Genomic DNA, 24,103 nt, shown 5'->3' with positions numbered 1-24,103 from the left:
GGGGATTTATTAGAGTAGATTACAAAGGCTATCACAATAGACAGGCCAAGGATCTGGTCATTCAGTCAGGTCGGTGAGACTGGATGGATGTCTCAGCAGTACCAATTTGTGCTGGACTCTCCCAGGATTCCTAGAGAGCTGCTGTCTTCTGTATGCAGTGGAATCCTAAAGAGGTCTAAACCAGTGAGGGAATGCCTCTGCAGCAGGATAGATACTTGCCAGTGGGAGTGAGGGCAAGCAGGCAAAAAGCAAAAGCCTTCTTCTTCCATGACCTACCAGCAGACGGTTTGCCTGAGATTTAGAGTGTGCCTTCCCCATCAAATGATCCAGTCCAAAAGATCCCTCACAGGTGTGTGCAGCTGTTTGGGTTTTAGTTGATTCCAGATATAGTCAAGTTGACAGCCAAAATTGGCTATGTTTGCCATGTGTTACCGTAGGCATAGCAAGTTCAGTTCAAGCCTCCACACAGAGGTTCATTCCCCTCTCTAGTTTTGCAGTGTGTCCCCATAGGCTAAACAAACTCTATCCAGTCTGTGGTTATTTTATTTAAGTTCTTACTTGTTCTTTCCTCATTTCTGTAGCTTGTTTGGGGCATTTTTATATGTTTATCGCTTGTTGTTTGCTCCTTTTTGTGCACTTGTTTAATATTCTGGAACAAGCAGTGGTAAGTCAAGAAACTTATCCACAGACTAAAGAGCTCCATTGTGTTGAGAAATGAAAGTTTTGGCATTAAAAAAAAAAAAATCAACCTCCCCCAAAGTCTTCCTGAATTAAAGAAGAAAAATAAAATAGCTAAGGCCAAAGAACATGCAATTTTAATATTATGACTTTCATTTGATTTAATTTATTTCAGACCACTGATTTCTATACATACTATACAGTATATAGGTGGACAAGAAGTATGAAGATAATTCTTATTATTTTATTAAGAATCCAATTTTGATGTTACTAGTTTGAAACTAATACTTAAAACATAGTGGTTTAGGCAGCTCACCATGGGGTTGAGCAAAGCAAAGGTGCTGGAAATGAAGTCATGTGTGTGAAGACAGAAGAATTTGTGTGGCTGAGAAGCACCCGGTGTAGACTCTAGGATGGGGTACATCTTGAGCTTAGTGTGACATTTAGGAGACCTTGGACTTGAAGGTCAAATGACCCCACAAATTGCTTGTTTCTGGACTCATATTTTGTGAAGGGTTGTGCTAAGTAATTAACCTTCCACTTTTCTCTGTGTAGAAATCACTGTAATTCGACATACGCAATGAATTTGTCCAGGAAACTCCATTTGTTGTGAAATTTCCGCATGGTCAAAGTGCCAGAGTAAATAAAGGCGTGGAGAAGCATGATTCTGAGTCAGCATGTATGTGTTCACACAGATAGGAAATGCCAATCGTTCCTGTCAGACCCATGCAGCAATCTCACATTTCCAGTGTTACGGGTATACCTTGACTTACAGAACCAAATGTCTGCAGATTTTTCTTTTGTTGTATTTAATTGTGATTAAATTAGGAATATCAAGAATCTGTTCCTCTGTATATGATCATTAGTATTTGAAAAGCACTGGAGATGTCTGCATCATTTCATCAAGAAATTCTTAAGTAACAGGCAAGTTTACTGCACTTGATCTGTATGGATACTAACCAGAAAACCTTCCGTTTCTTTATTTCTCCTAGATCTGCAGCATGTGAATGGCCCGAATGAGATCAGCCAGGATAGTCAAAAGATGCGTGGATGCAATCTGGTAATTGCCAAGAGCAGCACATCAGCTGAGCAGAGAGCTGAAGCAGGAAAACCATTTACTAGCCCAAGCTGTATTTTGAGGCTGGCTGTAAAGAATGCCGTGTCTTCTGGAACGAAACCTAGGGCACGTAATATGTGGGCTAGTGTGCTTCTCCCTAGTGAGCCCAGTGAGGCGCAGGCGGTAAAGGAACTTGGTCTTCCTATTGTGACCAGGGTGTCCCCCAGACTGCCTGAGCCTCTCAGTCTGTATCACAGTACTAAATGTGAAGAACAGCACTTGCAGTGTCGTGAGCACAGTGACGCTTTCCACACGAAGACAGTGTGGCTACAGGACACATTTCCTATCAGAGACCCCTCCAGTAAATTGAGGAACTACAGGAAAGGATTAGAAAAGTTAGCTCTTCCTGGTCTAGGAGGGACCCAGGTACAGGAGCAAACTTTTGAATGTAAAGTGTGTGGGAAATTGTTCTATAGAAATTCTCATCTCACACAGCACGTAAAAACCCACAAAGAAAAGAAATATTATAAAGGCAATGATTGTGGGCCAATATTCAATATACAATCAAACCTCCCAAAACATCAGCATTCGCATGTGGGAGAAGAGCCTTACACGTGTGATGAAGATGAGAAATACATTTGTCAGAAATCAAAAAAGAGTTTGCAGCAGAGCATCATAGGGGATGGAAGGAATGTGAACGGGAAAATTGTTGGCTCAAAATTAAATCGCAGTGTTCAACAGAACCCTCACAAGGCTGAGAAATCCCATGAATACGGTATATCTGGAAAGACAGTTAGTAAGTCGAACCTCCAGCTTGAGCTGGCACACAGATACGAGAAAGCGTATGAGTGTAATACTTGTGGGAAATCCTTTAACCACACACCCGGTTTCTACTTGCATTCGGGAGCTCACACAGCTGAGAAACCCTACGAGTGTAAAGACTGTCAGCAGTCAAAACTCACTGTGACCCAGCAAACCCCCATGCAGGAAAAACGCTACGTGTGTAATGTGTGTGGAAAAGCCTTTTACAAAAGAGCCCACTTACATGCACATCAGAGAACTCACACAGGTGAGAAGCCTTATGACTGTAAAGAATGTGGGAAGTCTTTCAGGCTGAAGTCATTTCTGGTTGTACATCAGAGAATTCACACGGGTGAAAAACCCTTTGCATGTACCACGTGTGGGAAAAGTTTCAAGCAGAGGACAAGTCTCTACACGCACATACGAATTCACACGGGTGAGAAACCCTATGAATGTAAAGAATGTAGGAAATCTTTTATTCTCAAGTCATACCTCACCGTACATCAGAGAACTCATTCGGGTGAGAAACCCTATGAGTGTGATGTATGTGGAAAATGCTTTAAGCAAAATTCCCACCTTCATGCACATAAGAGAACTCACACAAATGAGAAACCCTATGAGTGTATAGTGTGTGGCAAAAGTTACAAGCAGAGCCCAAGCCTCTATACACATAAGAAAATCCATACAAGCGAGAAGCCCTATGAATGTAAGCAGTGTAGGAAGTCATTTAGTTTGAAGTTTCATCTCACCAGACATCAGAGGACGCACTCGGGTGAGAATCACTACCAGTGAGATGTGTGTGATGCGCCTTTAAGTCGAGTTCACACCTGTGTGCATCAGGGAGCTGGCCCGGAGAGATCCTATGAAGATGCGGAACAGCTCCACACTAGTCATCTGCCCACGACTCTCAGGAGCTTTCCTGCGGAGGAACTCCACCCGTGTTCCGTATGTGGAAAGGCCTGCCCGGTGTCAAGCTGATACACAGGTCAGAGAATTCACGCAGGTGACAGACTTTTATAATTAAAAAGAAAATATTCCAGCCAAAGATAGATCAGAGAACTCACAAACGTGAGAAATCTTAAGAGCATATAAATGTAAAAAAATATCTCAACCATAGATATAATTCACTGTGCATTAAAGCACATACACATGGATGAAATGTTGAAAACCCTTTCTCCAGATATCATATCTCATCAGTCATTAGGTAATGTATACCCTATAAGGAAGCCCTATGAATGTAGAAAGTCCTTCACCCATAGGTCATCCTTTACTGCATACCAAAGAAGACGCATGGGGACATCTCCATGAATGTTGTTTATGTGCAGAAAACAGGTACTCAAGACAAACTCCGTGTCCACCTGAAAACTCAAAACTGAGAAACTCTGACTCTAAATACTGTAGGAAATATTTCAGCCATAAGCCATCTGTTGCCGTACATGAAAGAAGTCACATAGGTGAGTAACCCTAAACACATAGGTGAGTATAATGGAAGCAGGGAACCCTTTAAGAGATGCCAGGTCTCTTTTTTTATTAAAGAACTTGCACTGCTGAGGAACCCCAAGAGTATCTACAGGGAAATGCCTTTTCCAGTAGGCAGTCCGCTCTAAACAGCAGTGACTGGCTGGAAGCACATGAGTAATGTATGTGGGAAACCCTCTTCCTGGATGTCAGCAGACGTAATCACTGTGTATCTGGAAGATCCACATCTCTAAGTCAGACCTCAGGAGACATTAGAATTCGCACAGAGACTGTAAAGCAGGTAATAATGTGGGCAGTGTTTCTAAGAAGTCGCTAAGCAGGAATCCATCCCGCAGGTCCCATGAGCTCCCCAAGGTTTATTGTCTGTGCTGCACTCAGAAGCCTGTGCTGCACAGTGCATTTCTGTTTGTGAGCCGTCTGCTAAGCTCATGGAATGTAAGTGCGCGTGTTCTATTTATTTCTATCCCACTATCCCCAAAATCTTACAACAGACTCCACCTGGGTGCCCATCCATAGTTGGCCTGAAGTGCACATAACCTCTAGCATGTTTGGGAGCCATGTGGAGAAGGGCACTGTGGCTCAGGAATACTGTTTGTCCTGAGAGCTGTGATCCTCCTGCCTGTTTCTGCCGTCTCTAGTGTCTGGAAGGGAGATCTGCACAATCTGTAATAGGGCAGGCCCACAGCCATTAGTTTCCTCTAGGAGGTGGGTGAGACAAATTCTCTTTTTAGAAAGCTATCCGGAGAGAGATCCTTGTTGCCACTCTTCATTCTCATGCTGCTTTGTGGGGAGAAGAAATCCTGATGAGATTCCCATAAATACCGAGTGTTTCTGGTAGGGATCTTCCACTACACAGATCATTGTGTGAACATTTTTTTTTATGTGAAACCTCTCAACTTCCAGTCAGGTTTCAAAAATCCTGACCAAGGAAAATTATCACTATGGAATCTATACATTAATTTTTTAATGGTAAATCTCATATTCCAGTTTTTCAAAATCTGCATGCCAGGAGATGAATATTGGTAATGCTGCCTATCGGCGGGCATCAGTCTCTGTCTGGGGTCATTTGTGATGTTGTAACCAGAGTTTGGGAGAAGCCAGTGGCACATGCAGGGGTATAGCTGACCAGCCTGCCGTGTGTTGGGTAGTACACTCATGTATGTATGGTTCATGGATGTGAGTGTGTCATATCATCATGTTCCATGATGAGACTTAGCAGAAGGGACTCTCCATGGCTTCGTGTTGCAATGAACATTGATATTTCCTACATTTGATGCCATTCTGGCCTCTTTATATCTTCATACCCTCAGACATTGTATTATATACCTTAATCTTGTGTCATCTAAATGTGTATGACAGTTATTACTGGCTCAAGTAAATAAAGGTATTCTTTTCCTAACATGATGTCTCAGAGTAGGTTTGTGTGTCTGATAGCAAAAGTATTTACAGTAAAACACACACACCAAAAGGACATTGGTTCGCAGTGGTGGCGTGAAATGATTATTAACTGTAGTGCTCATTCCCTCCTACCCTCAGAGGGGTAGTATAATTAGAATAATAAAAACCCAGAGACAGGTACTGAGGGCCAAGCTGAAGATCAGAAAAGCAAAGCAGCCAACCACTAGAGAGACCTTTCATCTCTACCAAATCTTCAGACCTAAAGGGCGAGATTCTGTCTCCATGAATCCTCAGACTCCTCACTCCGCTGAGTTCCTGTCTCTTCCCCTTTATATTCCTTTCTCCGCCCAACCATATCGCTCCTGTCCCCATCTCCCTATGCTGGGATTAAAGGTGTGTGACTCCCAAACATGGGATTGAAGGTGTGACCCACCATCACCTGGATCTGTTTCTGGGTCACTCTTGTGTGGCTCAGGGTGGCCTTGAACTCTCAGAGATCCTTCTTCCTCTTCTCCCAAGTCCTGGAACTAAAGGTGTGTGCCACCACTCCCTGGCCTCTAGTGACTTACATTTGTGCTCCGATCTTCAGGCAAGCTTTGTTTATTAAAATACAAATAAAATATCACTACAGGGTAATTTCTCCTTTGTTCCTCTCTCTAACACCTTTAAATGGGCCATCAGCACCAAGTGCTCTAACTACGGCGCTTTAATTCCCATTAAAAAATAGAAACTGGGGCTGGAGAGATGGCTCAGAGGTTAAGAGCACTGGTTGCTCTTCCAGAGGTCCTGAGTTCAATTCCCAGCAACCATATGTTGGCTCACAACCATCCATTAAAAGAAAGAGATCTAGTGCCCTCTTCTGGCATGCAGGCAGAACACTGTATAAATAATAAGATGCCCTTCAGTGGAAGAATGGATGAAGAAAGTATGGAATATATACATATTAGAGTATTACTCAGCAGTAAAAAACAAGGAATTCTTGAAGTTTGCGTACAAATGGATGGAAATAGAAAACACTATCCTGAGTGAGGTAAGCCAGACCCAAAAAGAGGAACATGGGATGTACTCACTCATATTTGGTTTCTAGCCATAAATAAAGGACAGTGAGCTTATAATTCGCGATCCTAGAGAAGCTAAATTAGAAGGTGAATCCAAAGACAAACATATAGGCATCCTCCTGAATATTAACCTTCATCAGGCGATGAAAGGAGACAGAGACCCACATTGGAGCACCGGACAGAAATCTCAAGGTCCAAATCAGGAGCAGAAGGAGGGGGAGCACAAGCAAGGAACTCAGGACCGCGAAGGGTACACCCACACTCTGAGACAATGGGGATGTTCTATCGGGAATTCACCAAGGCCAGCTGGCCTGGGTCTGAAAAAAGCATGGGATAAAACCGGACTTGCTGAACATAGCGGACAATGAGGACAAATAAGAACACAAGAACAATGGCAATGGGTTTTTGATCCTACTGCACATACTGGCTTTGGGGGAGCCTAGGCAGTTTGGATGCTCAACTTACTAAGCCTGGATGGAGGTGGGCGGTCCTTGGACTTCCCACAGGTCAGGGAACCCTGATTGCTCTTCAAGCTGATGAGGGAGAGGGACTTGATCAGGGGAGGGGGAGGGAAATGGGAGGCGGTGGCGGGGAGGAGGCAGAAATCCTTAATAAATAAATAAATTAAAAAAAAAAGAAAGAAACTGACTCAGTGTGATGTGCTGAAATGAAAGTGTTTGCCAGGTAACCTGGAATGTGATGAGAGATATATCCTCTAAGCAAGACAGTGAATTAGTTTACAAGTATCTTGTAAGTTGGTAGGAGCTTGCAACAGAATGTTGAGCTATACAACTGTATTTCCTGCTTTGCCAGAGTTGGATTTGATTTTGTTCCCAGTTCTACATACTTAGGGATTTTGCACCACTCTGTTTCTGGTGATCACTTGTGATTAGTGTTTTCATCAGTTTTTTTATACTAAGCATATGAGCCAGCTCTGCCTGTTGACATCCTGGTGGAGTTAGTTCCATGGCATCTCTTAGAATGTGCCAAAAAGACAGCGGAGACATGAAAGAAGGGAGTCTTCTGTTGTACACCGACCTGTGGGGCCGACCTTCAGGTTCCATATAATCCTTTACTGGTGGGACCCTAGATTATCAGTATACAAAACTATAAAAATCCACCTCAATGGTGCTGTGTAGAGCCACTGAAAGAGCTAATGTGAAAACTGGGGCATTTTTCTTTTGGTGGAGAAGGGGCATTTACTTATGGGATTGTGTTTATCTTGTTCCATAAGAAATAGTTACCTCTGGGCAATGGTGGCACACGCCTTTAATCCCAGCATTCAAGAAGCAGAGGCAGGCAGATCTCTGTGAGTAGCAGGACAGCTACACAGAGAAACCCTGTTTCAAGGAGAGGGAGGAAAGAAAGAAAGAAAATACAGTTACCAAGTTACAAACCAACATCAGCATTCATGCTTGTGTAGAATTCTAGCACTTTGGAGGGATTGGCCGCATTATGATTTTGAGGCCTATGTAAGAAGTCACTTTGAACCCAAACACTTACTGCCTCACACATGTGCAGACACACCACACACACACACAATTTGTGCCCTAGACTCATCCATTTGAGTTAAGCATCCCTCCCACCGCTCCTGCCAACCTTCCCAATAATAGACCTACTATGATAGTCATCATAGGCAAATGCTATTTTATCTACATAGCCAGATTAAAAATAATTGTTCAGAAAACAGTATATTACAGTTCAAAATGGCATTTTAGATTTAAAGCAAAGTAGATACTTAGTATTAAAACTCACTAGCACAACATCTCTATGTATTTAATAACACTTCTTGGTATGTAAAGCAAAGCACTCAAGGGGAGCTGGCTTGGAGCTAGAGCCCTGGAGTTAGAACACTGGGGCTAGAGGAAGCATTGAGGGACAGTATACAATTGAAGAAAATGGTTCTTAAGTGAAAGCCATGGTAGTCCTGCTTAAGATATGTAGAATCCCTATGCCAGGCAACCAGAGTCAAATCAATACCTGCCCTGAAGAAGGTCCCATCCTGCCTGTCTGCACCTGTCAATCTTAAGCCGTTCCAATCTGGTGCTGAAGGCCTGGAACGTTCTTAAGGAACCACTTCAGTCCACACTCAAGAAACATGGTTATGATAACAGAGAAGGAATCAGCAGCCGCCACAAGATAATTACAAAGAAATTAAAAAGAATCAGCTCTTATATGGAAAATAAAGGTTTCTTCTGGAGCTAAATGTCAGGGACCATGGTCCAGTTAAGCTTGTTTGTCAAATTGACTGTATCTAGATTCAACTAAAACAAGCTTTCTGGGCACTCTTATTTTCTTAATGTTTAAGACATTCGAATTAAGAGTTTTCTTAGATTATTTGAAAATGGGAGACCCACCCTAAATCTGGGTAGTGAAAGGACGTGGAAGGAGGAAACTGCTTTTTGCCTGCTTATCCTAACTCTTGCTGGCAAGTTCATCTAGTCTGATGCTGCAGCATTCCAGCAATGATACTAGAGCCAACGTCTTTAGGATTCCAGCATAGAATGAAGACCAGTGGCTATCCTTCTCCAGGAATCCTCCAGGCTCTCAGTGCAAGATTGGGGCTGCGGAGACATCCACTCTTTTGAACTGAGTTTACCCACAAAGCAAAACTATAAAGCCACAAAGTGCAAAAAAAAATCCAAAAATTAACACAACTCATCTTTAAAAATGAAAACTCCATTGGGGTTGTAAGAGGAATTCAAATGATTACAGAAAATAACAAGCAAACCAAGGTATTAGAAATGATTTTACAGTAATACAGGAGCAGAGATGATCAATGGTCCTGACTTAGTGGCCTAACAAAACGGCCTCAGAATGAATATATTAAACTCGAGCTGAACACAAAGTTGCACTCTAATTGGTAGACACAGCCTCTTAAAACAATGTTAGCAATGCTGGAACTACCATGCACCCCAGTAAATACACTGTCAAAGACTGTGTTGTAACCTCAGTAGTCCACACAAGGTACAAAGGCACAAACACAGCATGCTGCACTGAACCTGCGGCTCTGGATTACACTGGGCAAAATCAGCATGATTCACTGGCGCTGTCAGTATGTCTGTGCAGAGAGTCAGACAGACGGCTAGATTTATCTTCAACAAAAGGAAACAGGTGCTAGGGTTCTAGAGGCTCTAGTCCTAGATCTGGGAAGGAAAATGCAGAGTGAAGCTTGGGCGTTTTTCAGTGTCAGGAAAGAATGGGGTGGAGATGCGGGTCAACCGATAGAAGCTTCCCTATTCGCACTGTGTTAACAATGTCCTCTACTACATTTCCAGCACAGCATAAGACCCTAAGAGCAATTTATCCTCTTCATCTCAGTGCCCAGGAGCTGGAAAACAACTTCCTGGGTGGGAACAAGAGAGGATGTTCTGAAGTGAAGGGATCTCTGCAGCCACCATGGTCAGCAGAATAACGGTAGGAGGCAAGAAAGTGATTCAGTTCAGCATGACTCAGAAGGTTGGTCCAAACTTCAGGACTCTGACCCTGAGTAGTTTATTTTAGGCACAAATAAGCACAGCATGCTTTGAATTTTTTTCTGGTGATAATTAATGCAGTCCCACGAACACAATAAAGCTTAACTCATGACTACATCGAAATTCTTTGTAAAGTACACGTGACATTTTCCATAAAGATGGGTTCTATAGATTAAGTACATGTGACACCTTCCATAAAGATAGATTCTATAGGTTGACAAGCCCAGAAAGAATAAGGGTCTAGGGGAGGATCCAGTATGGTGCCAAACATCACCAGGCTATGTCCCCTCCCAGCCTTCCAAGCAGATAACAGGTTATGCATAGGGATGAAGGAACATCCCTCTGTGTTTAACATTCCTTGTTTTCTTAGTGCTTATCTTCACAAGGACCTCTGTGCCTCCCACACTGGAAAAGTATAAAATATTAAAATGAATGAATATGTAGATGTATTTGTTTGTCAAAGGTGTACATTTAAGGAGCTGGAGAGATTGCACCGTGGTGAAGAGCACATACTGTTCTTCCTGAAGACCCATGTCAGTTCTCTGAACACACATGGTGGCTCAAAACTGTCTCTAACCCCAGTTCTAGGGCGTGTAACAGACATTCCTGGCCTCTGACGGGACCAGGCATGCACTGATGCACAGGCAGACATGCAGACAAAACATACATTACATCTTTTCAATTTTTTTTTTTTTTTGGTTTTTTGAGACAGGGTTTCTCTATGGCTTTGGAGCCTGTCCTGGAACTAGCTCTTGTAGACCAGGCTGGTCTCGAACTCACAGAGATCCGCCTGCCTCTGCCTCCCGAGTGCTGGGATTTCAAATTTTTTAAGTGTGCATTTAATTGTTGCTTCATAAACCAGGAGAATCAGCAAACACCTTTAATCCCAGCATTTAGGAGGCAGAGGCAGGTGGATCTCTTTGAGTTTGAAGCCAGCTTGGTCTATATAGAGAGTACTTGGACATTCAGAGCTAAATAATAGAGACCCTGTCTTTAAAAAAAAAAAGTATCTTTGAGACTAAGAGGGGGTTCAGTGGCTAAGAGCACTCACTGCTCTTACAGAGGACCCAGTTTGTTTCCCATATTCAGTGGCTCACAATTGCCTGCCTGTAGCTCCATTTCTAAGGGATCCAATGCCCACCAGTGGGCACTGCATGCAAGTGGTGCACATGAGACAAGAAGGCACACACACATACATATAAATTTAAATAAAAGAAAGTGCGTTTGGTGCTGGAAAGATGGTTTGGCAGTTAAAAGCACTGCTGTTTTTCCTGGGAACCTGAGTTCAATTCCCAGCACCCACACTGAGTTGCTCACAACAGCCTGTAACTCCAGCTAAGGGGGGGCAGAAGGAGACTCAAATAGATGTCTCCAGCTTTCTTGGGTACCCCTTTGCACATGCACACACACCCACACACACATAACTAATAAGACAATATTTAAAAATTGTAGATTTCAATGTATGCACATCTGACTGTATAAACAAAGGAAGTAAAAATAAGCACAGATGGGTTGATGGGTAGGGAATGGGTTAAAGCAATAAAGAAGGTTAAAAATGCCTAATAAGTAGTTGCTGAAGCTGAGAAGTCTATTATATCCTTGTGTGTTTACATATGTATGTATATTTTTCTATAGTAAAATATTTATTTTATAAAAAGCAAAGTTAAGCCAAGTGAAGTGGTAGATGCCTATAATCCTAGCACATGGCACAAGCCTGTTGGTCCTGTGGAGGTTGGGAGATCAGTTCAGTGTTATCTTCATATATTTACATACATACAGGCAAAACACATATACACCTAAAATGAAAATAAATTAGCCTTAAAAACAGCAACAAAGATCTTGAATACCGTCTGGAACAGGCCAAGGCCGTTGAGAGCAGGGGAGAAGCTAATTCATTTTTCACTGTGACACAAGTGTATTCATTGTGTTAATAACTCAGTGAGCTTTTGCACATTTATTTTTGTTTGCATGCTATTCATTAATAAAAACTTCAATATTATATATTGTCACAAAAATTTCACGGCAGTTTCTAAAAATAATGAAAGGATTTCGTGTCCTCTGAGTGTTTACCTATCCCATCATCAGAAGGTAATGGTGTCCAAACCCTAAACCTTGGGCAACCCCTTAGACTCACCAGTTAGCTCAATTAAGTAGGAAGCTCTACACTGAAGTTTGAACAATCATGTGTGTGTGACAGAGGGATGTGTAAGTGAGTGAAGATGCCCAAAGACTCCAGAAGGGTTTGGGCTCCCTTACTTACAGAAGCTTGTGAGCTTCCTGGTGTGAGTGCTAGGAACAGAACTCAGGTGCTCTGCTCTCGGGTACAAGCACGCTCTTTACCAATCACACATTTCTCCAGCCCCAACTACATATTTTTTTTTTTAATGACACAACTTTTCCTTGAGGTGTGCTAATACCATGATGCTCACCAGGTTCCCTTCACACAGCAGGGTGCTTATGGAACTGGCTTCAATCAGGAGAAAAGTCAGTAGGAAAGGGTCTGACCAAGAATATGCTCCTAGAAAGTCACTCTGGTTCTCCTTCGGCTTCCCAGGCATTGGCTCCATCTAGTGAGAACGAGTAAGCATTGCATCGTGCAGGACGCAGTCATCACAGAAAAAGGTGAAGCAGCATTGTCAGGGACGAGAGTAAAGACTAAAGACTCCATTAGAAAATAGCCTTTTAAATTCAATAAATTCAAATGAAACATAATTATATACATAATCCAGACTCTGCTTATTTCCATTTTTTTTTTTTTTTTTGGTTTTTCGAGACAGGGTTTCTCTGTAGCTTTGGAGCCTGTCCTGGAACTCCCTTTGTAGACGGGCTGGCCTCAAACTCACAGAGATCCTCCTGCCTCTGCCTCCCAAGTGCTGGGATTAAAGGCGTGCACCACCACCGCCCGGCTGCTTATTTCCATTTTATGTGCCTTTTTGATGTTATTTTATTGTATCTTTAAAGACTTGGTTGTATTTTTAAAAACTATTTCTTTTTATAACTGTCTATACTGTTTTTCCTCTCTCTCCCAAGCATATGTACATTTTTTTTAAACACACAAAAAAAGAAAATAGGCTTTTATACCACAAACTGAAGTTTCTGGGGCAAGTTCCTCAAGAGATTTCTATCCAGGAGACTGACAGACTTATTTAAATTAATTTGTAACAACAAGGCAACTATGTTTCTTTGATATCTTATGTACTTATTTTCAAGACAAGGTCTTACTATGTGTCTTGGCTGTACTGGAATTCTTTATATAGACCAGGCTGGCCTGGAACTCACAGAGATCTATCTGCCTGCCTCCAGCTCTTCAATGATGACATTAAAGGTGTGGGCCACCACAGCCACCCTGTGTTTATAATCCTTGAGGCAGTTTAAAATACCGCACTTCTACCCAAAGCCAGAGATATGGCTCAGGCTCTCTACTTACTATTTTAAAAATGTGAAAATTGTTGAAGAAAGTTATGATGAAATATAGGAAATAGCCTTCCCTTAAAGGGCCTCAACATGCGACTATTCTCTTCCATCTTTCTTTCACAAGGAATTTTAAATTATGAGGCGGGCCCGTTGCATCCATCCTCTTTCCATGTGCTTGTTTGAAATCTAAGGGCAGTTGTGGTATCTCGATTTTCCTTAACTTAAGATGTGGCCATACACAAAAGACCCGATAATGCCTAACTATCCAGCTACCTAATAATTAGTTTATTTTATGTGTATGAGTGTTCTGCCTGCCTGTGGGCATGAGCACATGTGTGCAGTGCCCATAAAATCCAGAGGGGATTCTGGACCCCGGGGCTGGTTCTGAGCTGTCATGTAGGTGCTGGAAGTGGAACCCAAATCCTCTAGAAGAGCAACCAGTGCTCTAAACCACTGAGCAATGCGTCTAGCACCACAAGATGTTGTTTGTTTGTTTGTTTGTTGTATGAAATAGGGTCTATGGAGCCCAGGCTGCCCTGAAACTCGGAGTTCTGTTCACCTGTCCTCTAGACGCTGGGATTAAAGGTGTGTACCAACCACGCCCACCCAGCTAAAGTTTTTATTTTGTTTGCATAAAGCAGTTGTTTCTGTGTTTATCTAAACAAAACAGTCACTTTAGAACTTTGATGTGTCCAAATGCAGCAATATCGCTAGCGACCCTAATGCTCTAAACTGTCCAAGAACCTGAAACAGTTTCGTTCGGTCTGTCATCGGGACGGCCTCCGCACACTTCCGTTTCGTTTCCGGCGCCGCCATCTTACTTCCGGTTTCCGCGGCGGTTGGCTTGCGGCCTCGGTCCTGAGCCAAACGGTTAGGACATCTACAGGTAGTCAGACGCCTGCCTTCTGGTGAGTGCAGCCGGGTTTTGCCGGCCGGGGCGGATGCTGTGCGGTGTGCAGAGGGTGCGATCCAGCAGCCCTATCCTGGGTTAGCTTATGACCGCAGTCGCCTTCTGTCCTGACGTGGCTGAGCTCCCCCTCCCTGATGCTGCAGGGAGACTTCTCCTCAGCTGTACCCCCTCTCCTCCTGTTCCTGACCCCGGCACCGCAACTCTTATGCCCGATGTCCCTTTGTCTAGCAGTGACAGTCCTAGAGCAGCCCGAAGTGTGGAGTAAGCCAGGGCTGGGGCATCTCCTGGGCTCTCCTTCATCTGGAAGACTCTGAAGTGTCTTGGCTTCTGTGGAGAGTGCACAGTAATTGCACAGACTTTTACTGGGGAGACGTACACGATGTCTAGTCCCCTCAGATAGATACTTAGGAGTGACCAAAGGAAAGGTTCCATCATGGTCCAACTTGGTGATCCAGTGACTTTATTGAGCTTACTTATATAGTGAGGATGGTTGACCACCCACTTCCAGACCACCAAGTCCCACCCATTCTGGATGGTGACCTCAGGGGAAGCCACCTCATCGAGCTGTTCAGTTCATTTTCCATGCCCTGCATACCCTGGATCACTAGCAAGGTGAGAGGGGTGCCATGGGCGCTCATGGTTGGAATCCCAGATGGAGGGCTGCAACTCTCCTCCTCTTGGACTATGGAGTGTAACCGCTCCATTACCACCACTGTAGACCTGAGGTATTTGACTTATTTCATTGTTATGCCCCCTGGTCAATCTCTGCTCCAAGAAGGAGATGGGAGAATAATGTCAGCCCAGAGGGAAAAGCCATAGGACAATCATGAGCAGTGGGGTGAGCTGTTTTGCACAGTGTGATTCCAGTTCTTGTGGAAACATGCAAAACTGCAACCCCCGAATCCTGTGGTTGTACTTTTAGTTTCTTGCGAAGCCTTGGTACTGTTTTAAAGTCTAGAAGTATTAACAGGACATGGTGATACAGAACTAATCACCCAAGAAAGACTGCACGGTGAACCTCATTTGAAAACTGTGCTTTTAGCACGTTGAGGCCCTGCTGGCCAGAGCACAGGAAAAGACAAAGCTAAGAGGCATTGTGGGAAGGAGCTACATCCAGACATGAACACCATAGGCAGACCTTTGTTAAATAGTACTTCGAAGGAACCGCAGTAAATGTGGGTCATGTTCATTTACAGGTACAGTCCAGAACCATGTTTAGATTGTGCAACGTGTGTCGTCTGTGAAACTTATATGTAAACCAAGAGATAGGGATAGAATCCTGTGTGGTGCCGCTGCACTGGCAGGAAAATAGGAACCCTACCCACCTGCTTTCTATGGTTTCCTTGACTGCATCATGTTCATTAAAAACCCATCCTTAAAACATTGCCGTGTGTCTTCACGATAAAACATTGCCGCTTGCTTAGTGACTATATCGTTGTTCTCTTGCTTTTTTCCTCAGCAACTATGTAGTGATCTTTGCACACAAACAAGGCCCAGCAAATGCCTATTCACTTCTGTCCACCCTCTCTTCCAGCTGCCATTGCAGGGTGCTACATGTGCCTTAGAGAGCGAGGAAAATGAACACAGTTGTGGTAAGTGGTGTGCTTATTCCTGACCTTGCTTTGTATGTGGTTTCAGAACTTTGTGAGAGCTCCTTAAGTAAAACTGGAATGGGGAAACAAACCTAAGGCACATAGACGTTGTAAGATCATAGTGTAGACAGAACCATGCTGTAAAGGCGTTAGAGTCACTGGTTTTTCTTTATTTTTTGGGGAGGGGTCCCCAAAACAGGCTTTCTTTGTGTAGTCTTGACTGTCCTGGAACTAGCTCTGTAGACCAGACTGGCCCTGAACTCGCAGATTCATCTGCCTCTCTCCCCCTAGTGTTGGGGATTAAAGGCCTATACCGCCACCACCTGGCTCACTAGTTTTTCTGATTCTGAGCCATTTGTTAGAGAGATTGGATTGACCCTAGGAAGAGAATATGATCATTCTCCCAGCCTGACATCTAAGCAGTCTTCATAGACTCATGTACGATGATGTGTGCAATGCTTCACTCCCAAGGCAGAGCTGGGCGCAGCGTTCACAGCTTGTCAGGGTTCTCTGGTACTCAGACACGTGTGTGTCCTTGAGTTTTAAATTATAGTCAAATGCTAGCACAGTTCTCTGGTGTCTTGGAACTTCTGCCACATTTGAAACTACTGTCAGCGATCTCCATGTGGAAATTCTTCCGAGTTTTTTTCTATGCATGTGCGCGTGTGTTTGTGTGTATGAATGTTTGTAGACATGGGCAGATGTGCATGTGGATGCTGAGAGTGCATATGCACGTGGAGACCCAAGTGGATATTGGATGTCTTCCTTCATCACTGGTTATGTGGCAGGGTATCTCACTGAGCTGACTAATTCTGGCTGGTCTAGCCAGCCAGCTTGCCCTGGGGCTCCTTTGTCTCTGCCTCCTAAGTGCTTTGGTTACAGGCTGCCACTATACCTGCCTGACTTCTGTGTGGGTCCTCAGGGTCAGGACTCTGGTCTTACACAACAAGCATTTTATTCTTAACCCCCCTTTCAGTTTCTGTCATGACCCTGCTGATATTTAACATGCGGTTATTTTTTATTCTGCTTTGTGTCCCTTCCATTCCCCGGTAGACGTCTGTGCTTCAGGTGGCTGTGGTTGACTTTCTTAACTATTTCTCTGTAGCTTCTACTTTTCTCTCAGCTTTCAGATCATAAGTTTGACTCCTGTGTAGCTATCTATACAAAGGCACCTAAAGCTTCCCTTGTCAAAATGAAGATCCAATCCCCCATTCTTTCCTTATATGGTATTGATAACAATATATCAAATGGCCTTTACCCTACACTAAAAGGAGGAAACCCATCCAGCCTTCTTTTCTTCCTTCCTTCCTTTTTGTTATTTTTTTCTTTTTTTTTTCTAGACTTTCTTCTTCGCCCCCCCCCTCCCGTACTCCCTGAGGTCAGATTAGGAGTTACAATTCCTGCCAGCTCTATTGTTGTTCATTCTGTTCCAGTGGCACATGTGATGTTGTAGATGGTGAGGAAGTGTGGTTGCCTAGAGACAAATATATCCTTTCTTGTCACACGCCTCTGCTAGGCTGGAAGGGTCTGTTCCTCAGGGGTGAGGCCTGAGTGCTGACAAGCTGTATGGCTGGCAGGCAGGTGTGGTGAAGGCCTTGGGAGCAAATGGGAAAATCAGAAGTTAGTGGATACCATTTGTGTACGAATCATGAGAAAGGCACATGGAGCATGAGTAAAAACAGGAGCACACGTCTAAATATTACATGTTTTTGCTAATGCAGCTGTGCGTCTCCCTGTTCTGTATCATGATCGCTAAACACTTTGTTCTGAAGTGTTAGAAACCCACCACGTTTCCCATGCTAATCACTGTTTAAAGAACTTGTGAGTTAAACAAAGTGTTTGCTTCCGTGCCCTTCATTTTCAGTGCCACGGTACTCATGAAGATTTCTCCCTTTTTTCCTTGGTTTTTGGCAGCTTGGTCATACCTGCCTTTGTGTGCTGACTTCTGTGCTGTTTGCCCTATTTATCAGGTGGATTATTTGTGACTTTGGTATTTACTTTTTGAGTTCTTTATATATTATATATGCTAATCCACTATTAGGTGTGTAGCTAGCAAAGATTTTGTCCCATTCTGTAGGCTTTTTGCTGTTATCTTTGTTGTGCAAAATATTTTTAACTCCATGCTGTCTGACTTGTAAATTCTTGTAATAGATTCCTGAGCCTGTCCTTTGATAGACTCTTAGGCACTGTTAGGGATGTGAGGTGCTGAAGCAATTCCTTTAAAACCCTTAAGGCACAGCCACTCAGGCTGGATCGTGCTTGATGTCTCAGCCAGGGCGAGGGAAGGAGATGCAAAGGTTACTAATAGACAAGGCAGAAATCGAATCGCCTTCATTTGCAGGTGGCGTGGTCATAATCCTGTCACCCTAATAACTCCACCAGAAGAGTCTCAGATCTGATAACACGTCAGGAATGGAAAATCAGTGTATAAAACTCAAGAGATATTTCATAAACTAGTAACAGTTGTTCAGAGAAAGAGACCAGTCACCTTTACAATATAAACTTAGCAGATCTAATAATGTAATAACTCTAAATTATGAGGTTAAAGACTTCCAGATATTAAAGAAAGAACCTGAACAAGAAAATATAAGATTGAAAGATTTCCCGTGCTTATGGATTAGCCATGTAGTTTTTCCATAGACGTGTTTATGAGTGTGTATGTGTGTGTGTGTGTGTGTGTGCGTGGGGGGAGTGGGAGAGGGAGAGAGCCTTTTGAGGCAAAGTCATGTATGCTGGGATCCTGGGATGCCTTTGAACTGGTTGCATAGCTGGGGATGACCTTGAGCTTCAGATCCTCTTCACTTTCTAAGTGTCAGGATTACAGGTAAGAGCCATCGTGCCTGCTTGGACTATATTAATAAATTATCTAATATTGAATATTTCTACTTTGCCAAAATAAATTTTAAAGTCTTCTGCAGTTCTCAACATCTGCACCTTTCCCTCAATCGCTGAATATTAGTGTATTTCTGATTCTTTATAGGTGTCCTGGGTTGCTTTAAAGCCATTTCACTTGGTTTGATGAAATTAGCTACCACTGAAATTTCTAATTTTATAAAAATGTGTTGGAAGATTGTGTTTGTCCAGTTGTCTGTTAGGCATCTCCGCATTTGATGGAAGGAACTTTAGACAAGTATGTCTAAGATCACTTGTAACTCCTGCCCATCATAGTGACTGCCATTTATCCCAATTTAGTTTACTCCTGTGTAAACCAGACTTACCTGAAACTCAGAGATCCTCCTGTTTCTGCCTCTCGGGTGCATGATTAAAGGTGTGTGCCACCACACCTAGCCAGTTTACCCCTCTTTACAGGACACTGCTGATGTGTGTTTCTTTGGGGATACCAGCAGCTCTTCTGGTTTTAGGAAGGACATATAAGGCTGCTTATGAAAACTAATGTGTCAGTATATTAGTGACATTTTTGGAGTTGGGCATGTGTTTTAAGTGGAAAGTTAAAGGAATATCCATTATGTATCTCGGTCACTCATCACCAAGCTAGTGAGTAGGCAAGGCATTTGTAGGTTTTTGTTTTTCTTCTTCCTTAATAAAGAATGCCTATAAGGTGTGTCTCACAGAAGAGATGCTCGTGGAGAGGAGTGACCTTCCATGTTCCTGTCTCTGGCCGAAGGCTGAGGCTTGGGTTGAGGAAAGTTGTTTGATTACAGGGGTTGGTGTCATTCGAGGATGTCTCTGTGGACTTCACCTGGGAGGAGTGGCAGGACCTGGATGATGCTCAGAGGAAGCTCTACAGGGACGTGATGCTGGAGACCTACAGCAGCCTGCTGTCCTTGAGTGAGTAGACCTACAGTAATCCTATGAGAAGTGTGTTAGGCAAGCACCCTACCTAGCTTTCACTGACACATAGTAATCGTACATATTTATAATGGAAGTTGTCATTTCAATACTTGTATACTGTACATATGATCAGCATTTTATAAGTCTATAAATTTTTAGATTTATCATTTCTTTCTATTGAGAACATTTAAAACCCTCCTTATTTGCTTTCTATTTATCTGTTTAATGTGTGAATATGTGACTATTTTGTCTGATTGCATGTATGTGTGCTGGGTGTGCGTAGTGCCCAATGAGATCAGAAGATGATGTCAGATTCTCTGGAAATGGAGCTATGGGCGGCTGTGAACTGCTATGTGGGTGATGGGAACCAAATCCAAGTCCTCTGCAAGAAAAACAAGTGCTCTAACCCACGGAGTCATCTCTCAAACCCCTAAAACCCTCCCTCTTACTTTCAAGTAATTGTTGCCAATTGTATTTAGCTTTTGTGTACTATATGCAAGTTATGTCTCCCATCCAGCTGTTCCCCTGCATCAGTGAACCAACCATCTTCTTGCCTTTCCTCCTTCCCACACACCATTCCTAGGCTCTGGTAGCCAGGTGTTTGTTCTTTGAGGTTAACATTAGCTTCCAGCCGCAAGTGTGAATATGCAGTGTTTGTTTCTGATAGCTTAATTTCCCTCACTTAATACAAGTACCTTTCAGTTATATCCGTGGTCCTGTGAGAGAAAATCCAGGGTCTTTACCATAGCTGGATGAAGTCCACCCCCTCTGTAGTTAGTTTTCAACTTTTCTTATCAGTTCATCTGAGGGTGGACACTAAAGGAGATTCCAGGTCATCTCTGCTGTATACGATACTGCAGTAACTGTGTGACACAGAGTTCTCTTCAGACCACTGAGAGGGCTTTCCTCTGGGTGTGTGTGTTGTTCTGTGGCAGCTCACTTCCCAGTAGTTTAGTAAGCACCGTGCTATTTTTTCAGAGTGCCTCTTAATTATGTTTCTAGCAACACAGACTTTTCTCTCCTGTGTGTGCTCCAGGTTGCTAATCATTGTAGTTGGGGTTCAGTGAGAGCCCACTGTTGTCTGATCTGCATTGCTGTTGTAGTTGGGGTACAGTGAGAGCCCACTGCTGTCTGATCTGCACTGCTGTTGTAGTTGTGTACAATGAGAGCCCACTGTTGTCTGATCTGCATTGCTGTGGTAGTTGGGGATATTCACATCCTTATGTCTTTGGAGAAATATCTGTTGTGGTCATTTGCCTGGATTTCATCAGGTTATTGACTTTTATGCCAGTGCATTGTATAAATTGTATAAGGCAGTCCATCATCAGATAATAATTTATAAATACTTTCTCTTGCTGTGTGTTTTTCTTTTAACTCTCTCGATTGTTAGCTTTAATCCTTTTTTATTTTAATTTGTTTTTCGTGTGTGTGTATGCGTCTGTACATGTGAGTCCAGGAGCTGTAGAGGCCAGAAGAGAGCCTTTCCTCTGGAGCTGGAGTTACAGGCTGTTGTGAGCCTCCTTACGTGAGTGCTGGGGCCAGAACTCAGTTCTGCAAGCTCAGTAAGTGCTTTAACCACTGAGCCATTTTTCCAGCCCCAATAATTCTGGTCTCCAGTGCTGATTTTGTCAGCTGTACTTTTGGTATCAGGTTTAGAAAGTTCACATTTGCCTAGATTTATATCCTTTTGTGTTTTCAGTATTGGCTTTATAATTCCGGAGTCTACTTGACTTATGTGTATGGTTAAGAAGCAGGTTTGGCACCTTTCTCCACTACAAGGGTTATCCAGCTTCACAGATCTTTCTTCTAAACATTGTTCCTGTTGCTGTGTGTGAGGATTAGTTGGCTGTGAACCTGTATATTTGCTTTTGGTTTTTCCGTTAGTTGTTATTTTCTATGTGCTTTTTCTTCATGCCTGCACAAGCTTTTTGTAACTGTCTCTTCCAAGTATGTTTTGAGGTTAGAGGGTTTTTTGTTTTTATTTTTTGGTTTTTTTTTTTTTTTGGTTGTTTGTTCTTTTATTCTTTTTGTTTGTTTTGTTTTTGTTCGTGTTTTTAAAGACAGGGTTTCTCTGTGTAGCCCTGGCTGTCCTGAAACTCGCTCTGTAGACTAGGCTAGCCTTGAACCCAGAAGTCCACCTGTCCTCTTCCAAGTGCTGGGGTTAAAGGAGTGCACCACCACAACCAGCCTTTTATTCTTTTCATTAAAATTTATAACTGTTTCAGAATGTCATTGGTATTGATTACTGTGAACATGTGAATCGCTTGTGTAGTATTGACACAGATGTGGGGACTCGAACTTTCCTCGTGGTGCTGGGCAGGTGTTAAGCACTATGGAATCATTGTAGCTGTTTATGTTAATGATAACTTCCTTAAGTTACTGTAAGCTCTCCTTCGAACCTCCTCCTCCTTCTCTTTCTTCTTTTCCTCCTTCTCCTTCTTTTTCTCCTCCTCCTCCTCTTCCTCCTCTTCCTTTTCTTCCTTTCTTCTTCCTTCTTTCTTTTTCCTATAAGAAGCAAAGACTTTGAGGATTGGGTAGTTTGACTTGCTGTCCTGGTTACCTTGAACAAAAGGACTCCCTGCTGACTTTTACTCTCAGGAGTTTGGGTGAATTCTGGGTGACTCGTCAGTTGTGTCCTCCTAGGGGTGAGACGGGGAGCATGTCCCTTGTAAGCTGACGGGGAGATGGTTGTGACTGATGTAAAGTAAACGATGCTTTGACTGGTGCAGACTATCCTCATTGCCATGTGTGGCTCCCTGTTGGTGTGCAAAGCCCCCTCTCTGGCTATAGGCATAGACAGTCCAGCTCACCTGGAGCGCTGTCTAAGAGACTCCTGTGCTGCACCCCCTGGTGTTCCAAGAAAAGGCTTCTCTCCAATGGGCTTTTCTCACCTGTTTCTAGTGGAGTAACCTGATCTTCTAATACCAAGAACAAAGTAGTGGAGACTGGAACTGAATCCAAGAAACGAAAAGATGATTTTATCTTCAAAAAAAAATAACTTACTGTTGTTGCTCTGTTGCTGTTTTTATTAAATTCTTTTGTTTGTTCATTTGTTTTTTGAGACAGGGTTTCCCTGTAGCTTTGGAGGCTGGAACTAGCTCTTGTAGCACAGGCTGGCCTTGAACTCACAAGACCCCCACCTCTACACCGCCCTCTTGTAGCACAGGCTGGCCTTGAACTCACAAGACCCCACCTGTACACCGCCCTCTTGTAGCACAGGCTGGCCTTGAACTCACAAGACCCCCACCTCTACACCGCCTGGCTGTATTAAATCCTTATACATTGTTGTTCTCCTGCTTTCCTCTGCTTCCTGTTGTGTTGGTTTTGGGAGGGGCATGGGGGTTCAGAGCTCACTGTTCCCCAGGTCATCTTCTGATCTTGCCAACTCCTGTAGCATCTGACTGAGGAGCTTTAGATTTCTGTTGATCCCGTGCATTTTAAACCTTTTGCTTGCTTTGTTGTTCTCGATCCAGGTGGTCCGCAGTCAGAGTAATCCTTTCATTCTGTCTGGATCTATCTCTTATTTTAATGTCCTCGGCGTTAGTGTTCTCATAGAATGTTTATTTTGGTCCTGCCATTGCTGAGAGTCTGAAGCCAATATTTTATCATTGGAGTACAACTTGTACAATATTTTCTTCTAATAGACCAGTGTGGTGCCAAACCTGAGTTGATCCTGAAATTGGAGCAAGGAGCTGGGCCGTGGAAGGAAGATGCGCCAAACCAGAGCCTCCCAGGTCAGTGAATGAGCCCCAGGTAGGCAGCCCAAGCTAGTGAACGCTCAGCAGATGGTGGGTGTGTGAAATTCTTTTCACCCAATTTTGCCATCTTCCAATCTTGAGACTAACTTCCTAATCAGATGCTTGCTGTGTTGTGTCTAAGGGAGGCTCTCACTTCCAGGTGTCCCCCCTTTCCTGTTTATACTGTGGTTTTTTGTAGGCCTAATAAATTCTGCCCACTCTTCTAGTTACTCAAGACCTCGTTGTCCTTCTTCCCTCTTAAAAATGAAATGCTTCATTTTAAGCCTTTATTCATGGTAAAAAAAAACCCGTCACTTTTTTATTTGATTCCTCATAGATAGTGGTCTCCTGTGTGGGACCAACAGTGGTGGTCCGACACATTTGCCTTGTTTAAAGAGCATCTGCTGTGTTAAGACACAGAAATCTTTCACATTGAAAGAATAACTACAAAATTACGTTTTCTCGGCTGGATAAATAAATGAAAAATACAGGATGGTTCAAAGGCTAAAGCAATTTGAAGAAAATAGTTTTAAAACTAATATCGGGGGCTGGAGAGACGGCTCAGAGGTTAAGAGCACCAGCTGCTCTATCAGAGGTCCTGAATCCAATTCCCAACAACCACATGGTGGCTCACAACTGTCTATAATGGGATTTAGTGCCCTCTTCTGGCTTGTAGACACACAGGCATAACACTGTTTACATAATAAGTAA

General features: G+C 43.2%; 1 pseudogene; it reads left to right on the top strand.

The window, feature by feature from the left end:
* The window catches only part of LOC106143737, a 35,246-nt pseudogene that overhangs the window by 6,517 nt on the left and 4,626 nt on the right, over window positions 1–24,103 (top strand).

Source organism: Microtus ochrogaster, chromosome 7 (assembly GCF_000317375.1).
Source record: "Microtus ochrogaster isolate Prairie Vole_2 chromosome 7, MicOch1.0, whole genome shotgun sequence".
Lineage (NCBI taxonomy): Eukaryota > Metazoa > Chordata > Mammalia > Rodentia > Cricetidae > Microtus > Microtus ochrogaster.
The sequence above is the reverse complement of the archived record's forward strand: the minus strand, read 5'-3'. Positions and strand labels throughout refer to the sequence as shown.